The sequence below is a fragment of the Pelmatolapia mariae genome, linkage group LG10_11 (genome assembly GCF_036321145.2).
Source record: "Pelmatolapia mariae isolate MD_Pm_ZW linkage group LG10_11, Pm_UMD_F_2, whole genome shotgun sequence".
In the NCBI taxonomy this organism is placed as follows: Eukaryota; Metazoa; Chordata; class Actinopteri; order Cichliformes; family Cichlidae; genus Pelmatolapia; species Pelmatolapia mariae.
In genome coordinates this window covers 44,356,531-44,371,602 of record NC_086236.1, presented here as the reverse complement: position 1 = coordinate 44,371,602, position 15,072 = coordinate 44,356,531, and the positions used below count along the sequence as shown (strand labels likewise).

The window sequence follows — 15,072 nt, the reverse complement described above, 5'->3', positions numbered from 1 at the left end:
TATGTTTGTCACCACCAATGATAATTTTGCACCCAATGCTTTATATTAGCTAGCAGCCCCCCACTCAGCCAGAGTCATGGCAGCTGTGGCTTGCCAGTACCAAATGCCAAAGTACTGCTGGTGTGTGGTAGAGTCCCTCTCCTGCTGACACTGTTTACACATGATTTTATTAGTCTTCCTTACATAACTGCCACTGTATTTCTCCTGTCTTTTCCTCTTATAATAGTGCTGGGTGGTGTAAGGCACATCCACCAGCCAAGCAGCTGCAGGTTGGTGAGGAACCATAGGAACCCTTCATACTGAAGGCATGGATTTTTTTTTCGCAGGGCCTTCCAGATTTCTGGCATCCTTGCAGAGTGGATCAGAGGGACAACAAAAGTGTTGCAGCCCCTCTCTCCACCATATGCCTCAGTCAACTGCTTGAGCATGACTTCCTCACTGTCCTGGATGGTCCTTCTACAGTGAAGCATCATCTCTGCTTTGGTGATGTGGCGTGTCACATCTGCTTCCGTAGGGCACATGCGACTTGTTTCCTTGCTTCTGTGGGCTTAGCTGCCCTGAGTCATTGCAGGTCGCTGTCATCCCACAATAAGATGTAGCTGGTGACTTGGGCCATGAAACCAGAGTAGAGAGCGTGGGAATCAGTTGGGCATCCAGTAGCAAATCTCCTAGTAACATTTGTTGCCCAAGCAGCTGTATACCGAGGCTGACCTGCCAGCTTCCTCACAATCTTCTTGGCGAAGTCCACTTTGATAGCCTGTCCAAACAGGGATGTGATGGAGGCCTTCACTTTATCCAGCCTGCTGAGGACATCTTGGGCATATACCTGCATCAGTCAATGATATTTAGATCCTGCAGGCAGTGAGAAACTGATTTTGCTTCTCAAGCCAGCTTGCTCTTCCTCCAGTTGCTTTTTTTGGCTGCTTCTGTTTCCCAACCTACACTGACGCATGAAGAACACAACCTGGATGTCACATCCCAGCTTGTATGTCAGAAGACATGGGAAGTGGAATTGCGATGGCCAACATCTAGCTGGAAAATTATGGTGTGGCTCCAGCTGATCATCTTTTGTTTGCAGCTCCTACAGGCAAGATATTCTGAAGCCAAGTAATAAGAGTTGCTGATATCAACTATGAGCTTGATCTACTAATGTAGTCCAGCAGATATAAGATCTGACTTGCAACAGTCCGGATGTGGACAGTACAGCCTCACACGCCACAGCTTCCTATCCATCCAAAGGAACAGGGGGTGGCCAAAGTACTGCTCCAGTGCAGGCAGAGCACTTGAAGTCAGTGAAGTGCACATTCTGTCTACCTTTGTGTGGTCCAGCTCTGATTGATTAAAGTGCAACCACTGGAAGAAGGTTTTGGAAATCCACCTCTGGTCAATATCTGGTATGGCGGGGATCCAGCCAGCAGGAAGGAAAATTCTCTATTAAACCGAAAACAGAGAATCAATCAATCAATCTTTATTTATAAAGCACTTTTCATACAGAAATGTAGCACAAAGTGCTTTACATGGTTAAAAGCATCCCACCCCACCCCGCCCTCCAACTCACTCCCCACACTCTCATTAACGTAAACGATCATGGATACATACACACACATCCCCCCCCCCCCCTCCCACACACACACACACACACACACACACACACACACACACACACACACACACACACTTAAAGAGTAAAATTGGGCTGGGCACACATGAGCCAGGTGAGGAAACACTATCACAGGGAGCTGTCTGCACTGGGAGCCGGTCACAGACCGCAGCCTCCAGGCTGGGCACACAGCAGGAGGGAGGCAAAGAAGCCCCCCAGCCAGGCTGAGAAGACCCACAGAGCCCCAGCAGCCACGGTCGATCACAGCCCCGGTGCAGAGAGCCCCCTCCGAGGAAAGCCCCCTACGAGGAAACACTGGAGATATAATCAATAAGCATAAAATAAATAAACGTTAGGTAAAAGCTAAATTAAAAAGGTGGGTCTTGAGGCTGTTCTTAAAAACATGTACGTTGTCTGCGGCCCTGAGCTCCTCCGGCAGGCTGTTCCACAGACGAGGACCATACCACTGAAAAGCTACCTCTCCGTGAGTATGTGTCCTGACTTTAGGAACAATCAAAAGGCCAGTACCAGAGGACCTCAGGGTCCGCGAGGGTTCATATGGTAAAAGCAAATCTGAGAGATAAGAAGGCCCAAGACCATTAAGACATTTAAAAACCAATAAAAGAACTTTAAAATCGATCCTGAAACACATGGGGAGCCAATGCAGCGATTCTAAAACCGGTGTAATGTGGGCCCGTCCTCTGGTCTTCGTCAGCACACGAGCTGCAGAGTTTTGTAAAAGTTGTAAAGGTGAAATATTCTTTTTGGGAAGACCAGAGAGCAGGACATTACAGTAATCAATGCGACTGGTAATAAAAGCATGCATCAGCATCTCTGTGTTGGCCCGAGAGAGAATAGAGCGGACTCTGGCTATATTTTTTAGATGATAAAATCCAATTTTGGTTACATGTTTAATATGTGGGATAAAACCAAGCTCAGAGTCAAAAATAACACCCAGGTTTTTCACTTGTAGTGAAGGACAGTGAAAATGCCTGTAATTTAGACAAAATTTTCTCTCTCTGAGCCTCAGGACCAATGATTAAAACGAATAGTTATGTCTATAACTTCTGTTCCCTGAAGGAGAGGAACGAGGTACAACACATAAGTATGGGATATCACGCCCTCGCGTGTCCTGGCTGAAGAAACCTTTATTCACGCCTTTAAGGCAGATGACGTGTGATGACACGCGCACGGCCCCGCCTGCACATATAGCCGCTGTCATCACCGTCATCCCTCAGTTCGATAGCCGCTCTTCACCGAGCCAAACTGCTCAGTGGGGCCACCTTGTGTTGTACCTCGTTCCTCTCCTTCAGGGAACAGAAGTTATAGACATAACTATTCGTTCCCTTTCAGTCGATTCACTCGGTACAACACATAAGTATGGGACATATATACACGCCCCGCAGAGCAGCCACCGAACCGGAATCGGGCCACTACTTCCTTAGTGAGTGGTAGACCCAGCAGAAAGGACAGTATGAGCCACCGAAGGGGCTGTAACGTCCAACCGATAAAACTGCACAAAAGTGTGCGGTGATGCCCAACTAGCTGCCGCACAATATCAGCTACAGGCACCCCTTTAAAAAGAGCCCATGAGGTTGCCATCCCCCTGGTGGAATGAGCCCTCACCCCGTGGGGCAAAGCAAGACCTCTGGTGCCGTATGCCAGTGAGATAGCTTCTATAATCCAGTGGGACAGCCTCTGTTTGGACAGAGATCTACCTCTATTCGGATTGGCGAAGCAGACAAACAGCTGGTCACATAAATGCACATTCTGAGTGCGCTCAATGTAGGTGCGTAGCACACGCACTGGACAAAGAGAATGCATCCTCCTCTGCTCCTCAGATGCAAAAGGAGGGGAGCAAAAGCTCAGCAACTCAAACTCCATTGAGCTATAAGATGCAGGCATGATCTTGGGAAAATAGGCAGCATTTGGACGCAATACGACCTTGTGGGCATCAGGAGAGAACTGTGTGCAGGAGGGATGCACAGACAGCGCATGAAGGTCACCCACTCGCTTTGCCGAAGCCAAAGCGATAAGTAATGCAGTCTTATATGAAAGAAATTTCATATCCACAGACTCAATGGGTTCAAACGGGGGCTACAAAGGGCCTCCAGCACCAAAGACAAGTCCCAAGCAGGGACACCGGACTTAAGCACGGGCCTCAGCCGGCGAACTCCTTTCAGAAAACGTATGGCGAGGGGATGTGCACCTAGTGTCACCCCGTCAAAGCCAATATGACAAGCAGATATAGCTGCTAAATAAACCTTAATTGTCGCTATCACACTAGGTGGCAGACGCCTAGCAATCAAGTTTACCTCTCAGCAGGTAAGCATGAAGGCGCCACAGATCTGGGCGCGGATGAAACACTTCTCCTCCCGCCTGAGAGAGGAGATCCCTGCGGAGAGGAAGCTGCCAAGGACTCGCTGCTAGCAGGCTGATTATCTCTGCATACCATGACCTTGTGGGCCACCAAGGGGCCACTAGAATCAGAGAGAGGGAATGCCGACGCACTTGCTCTAGAACTAGAGATATCATTTCCACTGGGGGAAATGCATACAGGAGCACGTCTGGCCATTGGTGCGCTAGCACGTCCAAACCCAAGGGTGCATCATGGTCGATCATGGAGAAGAACAGGGGGCAGTGAGTATTTACCCTGGAAGCAAAAAGATCTATTTGTGCCTTGCCAAACAGATCCCAAATCTGAGCCACTATTAAAGGGTGTAACCTCCATTCTCTCACCAGAGGACCCCCCCGGAGAGAAGGTCCAGCCCCAGGTTCAGGTGGCCCGGGACATGGGTGGCTCTTAGAGACAGAAAATGAACACTGCACCATAACAGCAGAGAGCAAGACGGCTTCAACAGGGGAAGAGAGTGTGTTCCTCCCTGCCTGTTTATGTAAGACACCACTGTTGAATTGTCCGTCCTGACTAAGATATGCTGGCCCTCCAGGACTGGACGGAAATGCTTTAGAGCTAAGAACACTGCTAACAGCTCTAAGTGGTTGATGTGCAGCTGGCGCTGGGCTGCGGACCAGATCCCTCTCACCGATGCACCCTCGCACAGCGCTCCCCACCCTCTTAGGGAAGCATCTGTGGACACCACCTTGCGAAACAACACCCTCCCAATCCGAGAGCCCTGATGCAGCAGCCTGGGCTCCCTCCAAGGACGGAGAGCTAGCATGCAAGACGCGGTTACCGGCAGCGACGCGATGCACACAAACGGTGAGAGAGAGTCCAGCGTTGAAACGCTCTCATTTTTAACAGTCCAAGTGGCACTACGGCGATCATAGATGCCATCATGCCCAACAAGTGTAATATCGTCTGGAAACACAGTACGGCGATCATAGATGCCATCATGCCCAACAAGCTTAATATCGTCTGGAAACGCAGTCTGCGTCCCAGCTGAAACTGAGCGAGGCAGCGAAGAAACGCGGCCACTCTGTGCTCCGACAAACGTGCGCGGCTGGAAAGCGAGCATATTTCCAAACCGAGAAAAGTAATCTGCTGACTCGGGATTAGCGAGCTCTTTTGAAAGTTCACAGAGAACCCCAGTGTCTGAATGTGTGAGAGCCCAGTCGTCTAGCTAGGCTAAGATGCGGATGCCTCTCTCTCTGAGGGGCGCTAGCGCTGCCTCGGCACATTTCGTAAAGGTGCGAGGAGCGAGCGACAGCCCGAACGGCAGCACTAGGTATTCGTAGGCTACGCCCTCGAATGCAAACCTCAGAAACTGCCTGTGTTTCGGGTGTATAGCCACATGAAAATAAGCATCTGTTAGATCGATTGTTGCAAACCAATCTCCAGGGCCGACTGCATTCAAGAGCTGTCTGAGTGTTAGCATCTTTAACCTGTACATTCGTAGATACGTGTTCAAGACTCGCAGGTCGAGGATGGGACGAAGCCCTCCCCCTTTTTTCGGAACAACAAAATAACGGCTGTACCAACCTTTGTTTGTCTCCGAAGCGGGGACCACTCGTATTGCTCTTTTCTGCAATAGCGCCTTTATTTCCTCTCTGAGTATCATGGCCGCCTCGGTGTTGACAGTCGTGTTTACGACTCTTTGGAAACGAGGCGGCTTGACCCGGAACTGCAACCGGTAACCCATGGCAACGGTTCGCAGCACCCACGGAGAGGGGGCGCAAGCGCGCCACTGAAGAAAGTGAGCAGCCAGCCGGCTGACCTGCAGCACCGTCGGCGGGGCGTTGTCGCCCCCAAGTGTGTCTGCAGGGGACTGCATCACCTGCCTGACCTGGCTCATTCTGCCTGCAGGCTGAACATTTGTGATTGTTTGAGAATAAACAACACTCTTAATTGATTGTAACATGGAAACATGTACATTCATACATTTTGTTGGAGGCACCTTTTCTGGGGCACAACAATGAAAAACAGCGGGAACACTCGATGTGGTCACCTGAACATTTAACACACCTGAATAGGGAGTTACCTGAGGCATTTTGTGTGCAGGGGTTTTGTGCTTGGGAGACAGTGTTAGGAAAGTGCAGCGCCTTCTGGGGCTGACAACCTGAACAGAACTTAAGCGGCACCTCTTGTGCGGCAACAGAGGGGTAAAAACAGCGTCTCCCTGCTGCTGGACCCCTTCTCCACTCGAAACCACAGCTAGGAGGGCTGAGGCTTCTTCCTCCTGGGCCCGCCGGGGGCCCGAGGGTGGGCCTTTGCTCCAGGCCGACTGGCGTGGAGCTCGGGCCGGAGGATGTGCTCTCGCTGGCGGCACACCCACTTCAGCAGTGGGCGCCGGTCTCTTACCAGTCGGCAGAGGAACGGCGGGCCTGTGAGAGCTAGCTGTGGGCTTGGGTTTCGGCTGACGTCTGGGGATGATGTTGCGCAGAGCTTCCGTCTGCTTCTTCCTCCGATCGAATCTAGCCTGAATGGCTTCAAGTGAATGTCCGAATAACCCAGCCGCAGACACTGGTGCGTCCAGATCAGTGTTGGGGAGTAACGGAATACATGTACCGCCGTTACGTATTCAGAATACAAAATATGAGTAACTGTATTCCGTTACAGTTACCGTTTAAAAAGGTGGTATTCAGAATACAGTTACTTTGGTGAAATAAATGGAATACACGGCGGTACTTCCTTGTTTCATATTGTCGCGGGTCAGGATTGTTTGGGTTTGTTTGACAGCTACGTTTTGTTGTTCCAGGCGGCAGTGTTACGGTTGCCATGGTTACAGGGTGACGCGCTCTCTCTCTGCCTGTTTCCTGGGTGAGAGAGCGCTTTTTGTTGTTGTTGTTGTGCTAAGCTAAAAGGCAGAATGCTACAGGCATAGCTCTAAAGAATGTAGCCTGATGGGCAGTGTAGTCCGTGCTGCAGGGAGAATGGACTGTCATACACGTTATGTGTCTGTGAGCGAGGGAGGGAGAGAAAGGAAAAGTCCGAGCTGTCACGGAGCAAAAACGGGAGATGGAAGCATGTAAATATAATAATAACCACTGCAGCCAAGAAGAGTGCCTGACGAGCCCATTTGTAAGTAAGCTATTAAGACTCAACTGTACACTGTGTTCGTGTTTTCCTCCGGAAACAATAAGTTCCGTTGGAGCAGCCTTTCAACGCCTCTCTCTGTCTCCCGCAAGCAAAGTTGACCCAGACAACAAAGTAAAGCTAGTTTTCGGCTACCAGCCCGACACGGAACCCGACGTATTAGCCAGAGGTCCCTTTACTATGTTTCGGACCTTCAGTAACAGTAATAAATCACAGCAATAGTACATTCACGTAGTTGTAAACAGCATGATAATATATTAAGTATTCCATAGTATTCAGAATACGTTACTCTCATTGAGTAACGTAACGGAATACGTTACAGAATACATTTTGGGGCATGTATTCAGTATTCTGTAGTGGAATACATTTTAAAAGTAACCTTCCCAACACTGGTCCAGATATACAGCTCTGTCCCTATCCGGGACGTCAGAGAGGGTCAGCCACAGGTGCCTCTGCGCCGCTACTGTCGAAGCCATCCCTCTGCCCAGGGAGAGCACTGCACAGCGAGACGCACGGAGGATGTAATCTGTGGCGACTCTGACCTCGTTAAGAAGAGGTGCCAGCGGGCTGTCATCAGGAACCAGCGATCCGAGCTCCGCCAGGCACATTGCCTGGTACGTCTGGAGCATGGTGACGGAGCTCATGGCGCGAGCAGTGCCGGCCTGAGCCCGATAAATCTTCTCTAGCTGCGAAGCAGAGAATCTGCAGTGCCTGGACGGCAGAGTTGCGGGGCCGCCGACACCATGGTTATGGGACGGGGCTAGATAAGCAGCCAGAGACGGCTCCATAGGGGGTGGGTTAGCTAAGCCAGCCCCCTCGGCGCCGTCCAATTCCACGTACTGTCCATAGCCGGGCACAGTGACGCAGGTAGACAGAGGTTTGTCCCATGATGCTGTTAGCTCGCAGACAAAGTCTGGGAACATGGGAAAGCAGTTTTTGGCCGTTGCGGGCTCCGGTGAGAGGAAAAAACCCGCGAACCGCGACGGCTTCTGAGCTGGCGGAGGAGAGGGCCAGTCCACCTGCAGCTTCTCAGCAGCACGGCGAAACAGGGAGAAAAGAGAGGCGTCATCGTGGCCGACCGGCGCAGCAGCGGCGGCACATTGGCCCGATAATGAGCTCTCCTGCTCATCCTCCGACAAACCATGGATGTCCAGGCCGATGTCCAGCACGTCATCGTCTTCCTGGGGAGCGCTGGCGGGCTTCAACCCAGGCTGAAGCCCGTCAGCGCTCCTGCATGGTTCCGGCTCGTCATCGGCTAACCCGTCAACATATTCCATGTGGTCAGCCCAGCTAATTGCGGGGACATCGACCGGAAAATCCTCGTCTTCGGACTCGGACGAAGCCGGGGCTCCAGACTCGGAAAGGAGAGGGTCATGCCGTGCGACAGCCGAGCGTCCCAGCACTTTTTCCACAAACGTCACCCGTCTTTCCAGGGTCGAGCGCCGGAGCTGGCGGCAAAACGCACAGGCTTCGGGCTCCGTCAACGCTCCGTCAACCTAGCGTGGACGATCCCCAGGCAGACAGGGCAGGCATTGTGCTGGTCGCTGTCGTGCAAAGAGAAACCGCATCCCTGAGGACAGGGGCGAACAGAAGATTTCTGCTTTGCTAGCTTCGGTTTGGAGTCCATTCCAAAACGCCAAGCAAAACGCTGCACGGGAAAACTTGAAATTAGCGCTCCGCGGGCAGCCTACGCACCAACTGCGCGGTGGAGGCTAACACCAACAGGGGCAGTTAAGCTAAGTTCAAGTCGGCAGACAACGGAACTAACTAGCAGCAGATAGTTAGCCCAACTCAGCAGAGGCGTTCTCAGCGAGGTGAAGAGCGTAAGAACTGAGGGATGACGGCGATGACAGCGGCTATATGTGCAGGCGTGGCCGTGCGTGTGTCATCACACGTCATCTGCCTTAAAGGCGTGAATAAAGGTTTCTTCAGCCAGGACACGCGAGGGCGTGATATCCCATACTTATGTGTTGTACCGAGTGAATCGACTGAAAGGGAACTTCAGTTTTGTCCTGGTTAAGCTGTAAAAAGTTTTCTGCCATCCAAGATCTTATATCTAAAATACAGTTAAAAAGGGCATCCATTGGTCTGGTGTCATCAGGAGACACGGAGATGTACAGCTGAGTGTCATCAGCATGACTGTGGATGTTCACTCCATGCCTCCTGATGACACCGCCAAGAGGGAGCATATACAAATTAAAAAGTACAGGGCCTAAAACTGACCCTTGGGGCACACCACATGTCATTTTATGGATCTTAGAGGAGCATGTATCCATACTCACCATAAAAGTTCTGTCTGAGAGATAGGAAGTGAACCAGTTGTGTACAGCACCAGAGAGGCCTACCATGTGTTTCAGTCTGTTTAAAAGAATAGCGTGGTCTACTGTATCAAAGGCTGCGCTTAGATCCAGTAGCGGCAGGACTGAGAGCTTTTGGGAGATAATTTAAAGATAAGATAATTTAAAACCTTTAGGAGAGCAGTCTCTGTGCTGTGGTTCACCCTAAATCCAGACTGAAATATCTCCAGGATCTGTCTTTCATTCAAAAAATCATTAATCTGAGTAAAAACAAGTTTTTCTAAAATTTTACTTAAAAATGGTAAGTTGGATACAAGTCTGTAGTTATTAAAATCATTGCAATCCAAATTGCTCTTCTTCAGAAGGGGCCTCACCACCGCCGTTTTAAAGGCAGCAGGGAAGACGCCCAACTGAAGAGAGCAATTCATCATGTATAAAAGTTCACCTTCAAAAAATCCATAAAGTGTTTTAAAAAGTGAAAAGGGGATTGGATCTAAAAGACATGTGGTGGGTCTCACTGTGGAGAAAACTTTCTTAAGGTTCTCAGCATTAACCAGGACAAAGCTGTCCAGTGTCTCCTCAGGTACAATCGAGCCCTCAGATGTGTTTAAAATCATATCACGAGAAGATAAAATATCACATCTGATGGTGTTGATTTTTCCCCTGAAGTGGTCTGCAAACTGCTCACAGAGTGAGTCTGTGGGGCTTCTTTGGGAGCTGTTAAAATCAGGGTTAAATAAATGATCTATGGTGGAGACGAGGACCTTGGGATTATTTTTATTATTACTGATTATTTTGGCAAAGTATGAATTTCTTGAATTCTTTAGTGTATTATTGTACATTTTAAGTTGCTCGCAAAGTATTTGATGGTTGATTGCATTTTTATTTTTCCTCCATCTCCTTTCTGCTGCCCTGCAAATTCTTTTGAGTTTTTTGACTTCTTCGTTTCTCCAGGGTGATACATGTTTTACGTTAATCTTTTTGGTGGTGAGTGGAGCAACGGAGTCAAGACTTTTCTTCAGTTTGCTGTTAAAATGATTAAAAATAAAATCACAGGGTGCAGGTAAAATCACAGGGGGGCATTCGTCGAAAACCCTGGTAAAATTTGCAGCCACTTCAGAGGTTTGATAGCACCTCCTCACAGTTCGTACCGAGGTCTCCCGCTGAATAAAACCGGTGATGTTAAAAAACACACAGTAGTGGTCAGAGACAGCCAAGTCAACAACAGAGGACACACTGGTGGACAGCCCATGGGTGATGACCAGGTCCAGAGTGTGTCCTCTGTTGTGAGTCGGCTGCATGACGTGCTGGGTAAAATCCATACAATGAAGAATGTTTAAGAATTCTTTTGATGTAGAGTCAGAAGGATTATCTATGTGCAGGTTAAAATCACCGGTTAAAATTATCATGTTATATTTTGAGTGTATGTTTGTTAAAAATTCTGAGAATTCCTTGATAAAAGCAGCACTGTCTTTAGGTGGTCTATAAATTGTGACAGATAAAACTGGAGGGCTGCTAAAAACAATAGCATGGAATTCGAAAGGGGTAAAATGGTCAAATAAAATTTGTTTGGTGGTGAGTGTGTTGTTGGTTAAAGATGCAGTCCCACCACCTCTCTTACCACTTCTAATAGAAAAAGAGAAATTAAATTTGGTGGGGAGGCCTCAGTGAGAACAACTGGTGCATCCGAACCCAGCCATGTTTCAGTTAAAAATAAACAGTCAAGTTTATTATCTAAAATTAAATCATTAATAATAAAACACTTGTTCAACAGAGAGCGGACATTTAAAAGTGCCATAGTGATCGAGACTGGTGGATTTTTGACAGTAGAGTTCAATGGATGTTGACATTTTTGGAGAGGCCGGAGGTTATTAATGTTTTTGGAGTTACTGGATTTATGATCATTCTGTTGCTCTCTGTTTGTGATTATGACGGGTATTGTGTTGACTGTGGGAGAGAGAGGTCCGAGTCCAGAGTTTTGTGTATTACTGTTAAAAGTGGAACAAATATAGGAGCTGGGACCAGGGGGACATCAGTCAGTGGCGGACAAATCAGCAGGTAATGTCGGTTTGGGGTAATGACAGGGCCGTGTGCAGGAGTGCTGTACGCCAAATGCCAAATTGGCGGACAGCAGACGGCGTCCCCAGGCGTTGAGGTGGAGCCCGTCTGCCCCAAAAAGATGCCTCCTCTCCCAGAAGGCATCAATAATAAATAAAAAGTACAATAATTTTTTACTTATATTTTGTGTGTGTGAGAGAGGAACCACATACCTAGCATAACCCAGTACATTTTCAGCCAACCGCTGAAGCTTCTGGCCCCTGAAGATTCCAAACTGCAGAAGATGGTGTTCGTTATCAGGGTCCCCACCATGACAGAACAGCCATCCTTGCTGACTCTTTTACCTTCTCAGGTGAGAGAGCTCAGACCCATGGGCTTTTCTCTGCTTTGACTTTCTTGGCCTCTTCTGTGTCAAAGAGACTGGCACAGCCGTCCCCTCTCCTTCTAAATTTAGAATCCATTCTGTTTCAAAAAAGGACAAAAAAACTCTGTCAGTCTCTGATGTGCAATTAATTGTGCTACTCTTACTTTATTTGCTCATGTCCCAATGTGCAAACTAGTATGTTAAACCGTGTAGTATTTAAAATGATCAGGGTTGCATATGATAGCTTGCTACATAATAGCTTGTCGCACAATGCTGTATATTAGCTAATAGAATATGAATTAGAATTTGCTCACAACTCTCCTAACTTTAATTTACTTTATTAAAAATAGCTGGATTAAGTATATATAAACTTTGATTAGCCTTCAGCATGATTATTATTATTATGTTATAAACTTAGACAGACTTACTGTCTTCATGGCAGTCAGAATTTCACTGAAGTTAAGGGGCGGATCCTGGAGACAGTCTTGACAACAGTGATTCCAAAAAAGTTGATTCTGTTCATCTGGATGTGGCGTTTTCAGTGGGAGAAACGCTTCGTCACTCATTCAAGTGACTTCTTCAGTCTCAGCTGACTGCAGGTCTTATGAGCCCCTTAAAGAAAGAAGCGGCTGGCTTGACCGCGGCTCACAAATGACGGCTCACTTGACCGCGGTCCTGAACGAGACCCAGGAAGTGGTTATAGAAAGAGGATGATAGACAATGCTATTGACTGAACCTCATACCACAGGTTATACCCAGAGGAATCTACACCAAGTCTGTATGGTTTACCGAAGATACATAAACATGGTGCACCTTTAAGATCAACTTCCTTACCTATAACATGTTAAAGAAAAACCACCAAGTCATTGGTTAATAAATAAACAATATTTATTAAATTGATAAATAATCATAAATAATAATATTTAATATTATTAATAAATCTTTAAAAGCCTGTTGTAATAGTATGCTCAGGTAGTGATGGATATTTGTAGCTCGCAAAACAACATTGGCACCTTTCCAGCAACTTTTTATCCACATTTCACCTTTATTTCACCTATTATTAGTTTTAACTGCCGATTTAGAAGGCGGGACTAGTCCTTGTGGTTAGACACAGATTGGTTAATTTAGGTGAGCTAGCGAAAGATGGTGAAGATAAACCATTAATATCAGTTTGCCTTTGGGAGTGTAGTTACCTGGTTTATTGCTGTGGTGGGCACTCCGTGACGAAATATACGAAAATGTGTTTTTTTTCTGTATTGTCCGATTAGCCTGTTCTTATGGAAGAGGATTTGGACCACTAGAAAGACAAAAAAGTAGCCACGTCTTTATTTATTTATTTTTTCTTTTCCAGAATTCTGACTTTAATCTCAGAATTCTGACTTTTTTCCTCAAAATTCTAATCTCAGAATTTTGAGATCAATCTCAGATTTCTTACAGAATTTTTCTTAGAATTCTGAGATTAAAGTCAGAACTTTGACTTTTTTCTCGGAATTTTTACCTTTTTTTTCAGAATTCTAATCTCAGAATTAATCTCTTATTGCTGCGGTGGGCACTCTGTGACGAAATGTAACTAGTGTTTCTGTCTGATTAGCCTGTTCTTATGGAAGAGGATTAGGACCACTAGAAAGACAAAAAAAGTAGCCACGTCTTTCTTTCTTTTTTTCTTTTCCAGAATTTTAAGAAAAAAGTCTGAGTTTTTCTCAGAATTCAGACTTTTTTCTCTGAGATTAACCTTAGAATTCTCAGACTTAATCTCATAATTGGTGTCTTTTTCTCAGAATTCTGAGATTAAAGGCAGTATATTGAGAAAAAAGTGTGTTCGACAATTAGCTTGAAACGTCCTGCCACCTTATTTGTGTAAAACTCAACAGCGACATCTGCTGACCAACGGAACCTTTTAAAGTAAGAGAGGAAGAGCGGTACGCTCACGCTAACCAATTGCAAGTGCACTGAGCGTGTCACGTGGGCCAGTGGCGCAATGGATAACGCGTCTGACTACGGATCAGAAGATTCTAGGTTCGACTCCTGGCTGGCTCGTCGTATTTTTAGCCTTCATTTTCTTTTACTACAAGGTGTATAAAGTTAAATGCTGGATAACTTGCTAGAGATGTATAATTCCAAGAAATAGTGGATGTATTGATTATATTGTTTGCTAGTGACCAGAAGAATAAAGAGGCAGGCCTGTTGCCTGAAATTGCTGGAATTTCTAGAAACATTTGACCAATTCAATGTGGTACTAAGAATCAAAATCGATCAGTCATCAATCAGTCAATTTTCTTGGCAACAAGTACAGCTTCAGTTCAGTTTGGTTGTTTGGGGGAAGACTAGTTTCAGATAAGTATTATTGTTATAACTATTAGAGGTTGTGTCAGAACCATCACAATACCTAGGATCTCGTGGAGATGGAGACGTAATTCGTTCTACGGAAGTGAAAGTAAAACAAGGGAGCTTTCTTAAGTTTACATATGAGGAGAGTGGAAAAGATCGAGCCAGCCAGGAGTCGAACCTAGAATCTTCTGATCCGTAGTCAGACGCGTTATCCATTGCGCCACTGGCCCACGACACAATTCCTGTGTGAGCAATTCCTACTTCACAATAGTGTAAGTATTTGCAGTCTAGGTTTATTCGTTCTTTTTGTAAGTATAATATTAAAAAGAACAATAATTGTTAAATGAATAAATAGTAGTAGTTACAACTTAATGAGAAAAAACTCGGCCTAGTTGCTCTCTATGCCAGCAGGTGACGCCATCGTGCTTATTTTCAGAGCTAGTGAACACGGTGCCTAAACAAATCAGAAGATCACAGGATCGAGTTCTTCCTTGTTGCGTTTTTTTTAGCCAGCCAGTCTACCTGCACCTAAAGAGAATGTGTGTAGACTAGGGGCTTCCAACTCCAGTTCTCGAAACCTACTGTCCTGCAGCTTTTAGATGCATCCTTGTTCCACAACACCTGAATCAAATGAATGGCAAAGGTCTGGTAACAAGCCAAACTTGTTGGCATGCTGAAGAGGTACTTCAACCATTTATTTCACCTGTGTTGGAGTAGGGATGCATCTAAAAGCTGCAGGACAGAAGCTCTCGAGAAGTGGAGTTGGAGACCCCTGTTGTAGACTATCATTGCAGAAAAGAACATGGCAGTGGCTGCCGTGCTCCTCAGGACTAATACTAAGGAGGACATAATCAGTATCTATGCTGAATGGATATCAGCCAATGTCAAGAAGTTACACTGTTAGCTTGTTAGTCAGCTTAATATAATTAAT

At 46.7% G+C, this 15,072-nt stretch overlaps 2 non-coding genes across 2 annotated transcripts; one reads left to right on the top strand and one right to left on the bottom strand.

Moving 5' to 3' along the window:
* Positions 1 to 13,777: 13,777 nt before the first annotated feature.
* On the top strand, positions 13,778 to 13,850 carry trnar-acg (transfer RNA arginine (anticodon ACG)). The gene has a single exon. It is a non-coding gene; the product is annotated as a tRNA-Arg (tRNA).
* Positions 13,851 to 14,298: 448 nt separating this feature from the next.
* Positions 14,299 to 14,371, bottom strand: trnar-acg (transfer RNA arginine (anticodon ACG)). The gene has a single exon. It is a non-coding gene; the product is annotated as a tRNA-Arg (tRNA).
* Positions 14,372 to 15,072: the final 701 nt, after the last annotated feature.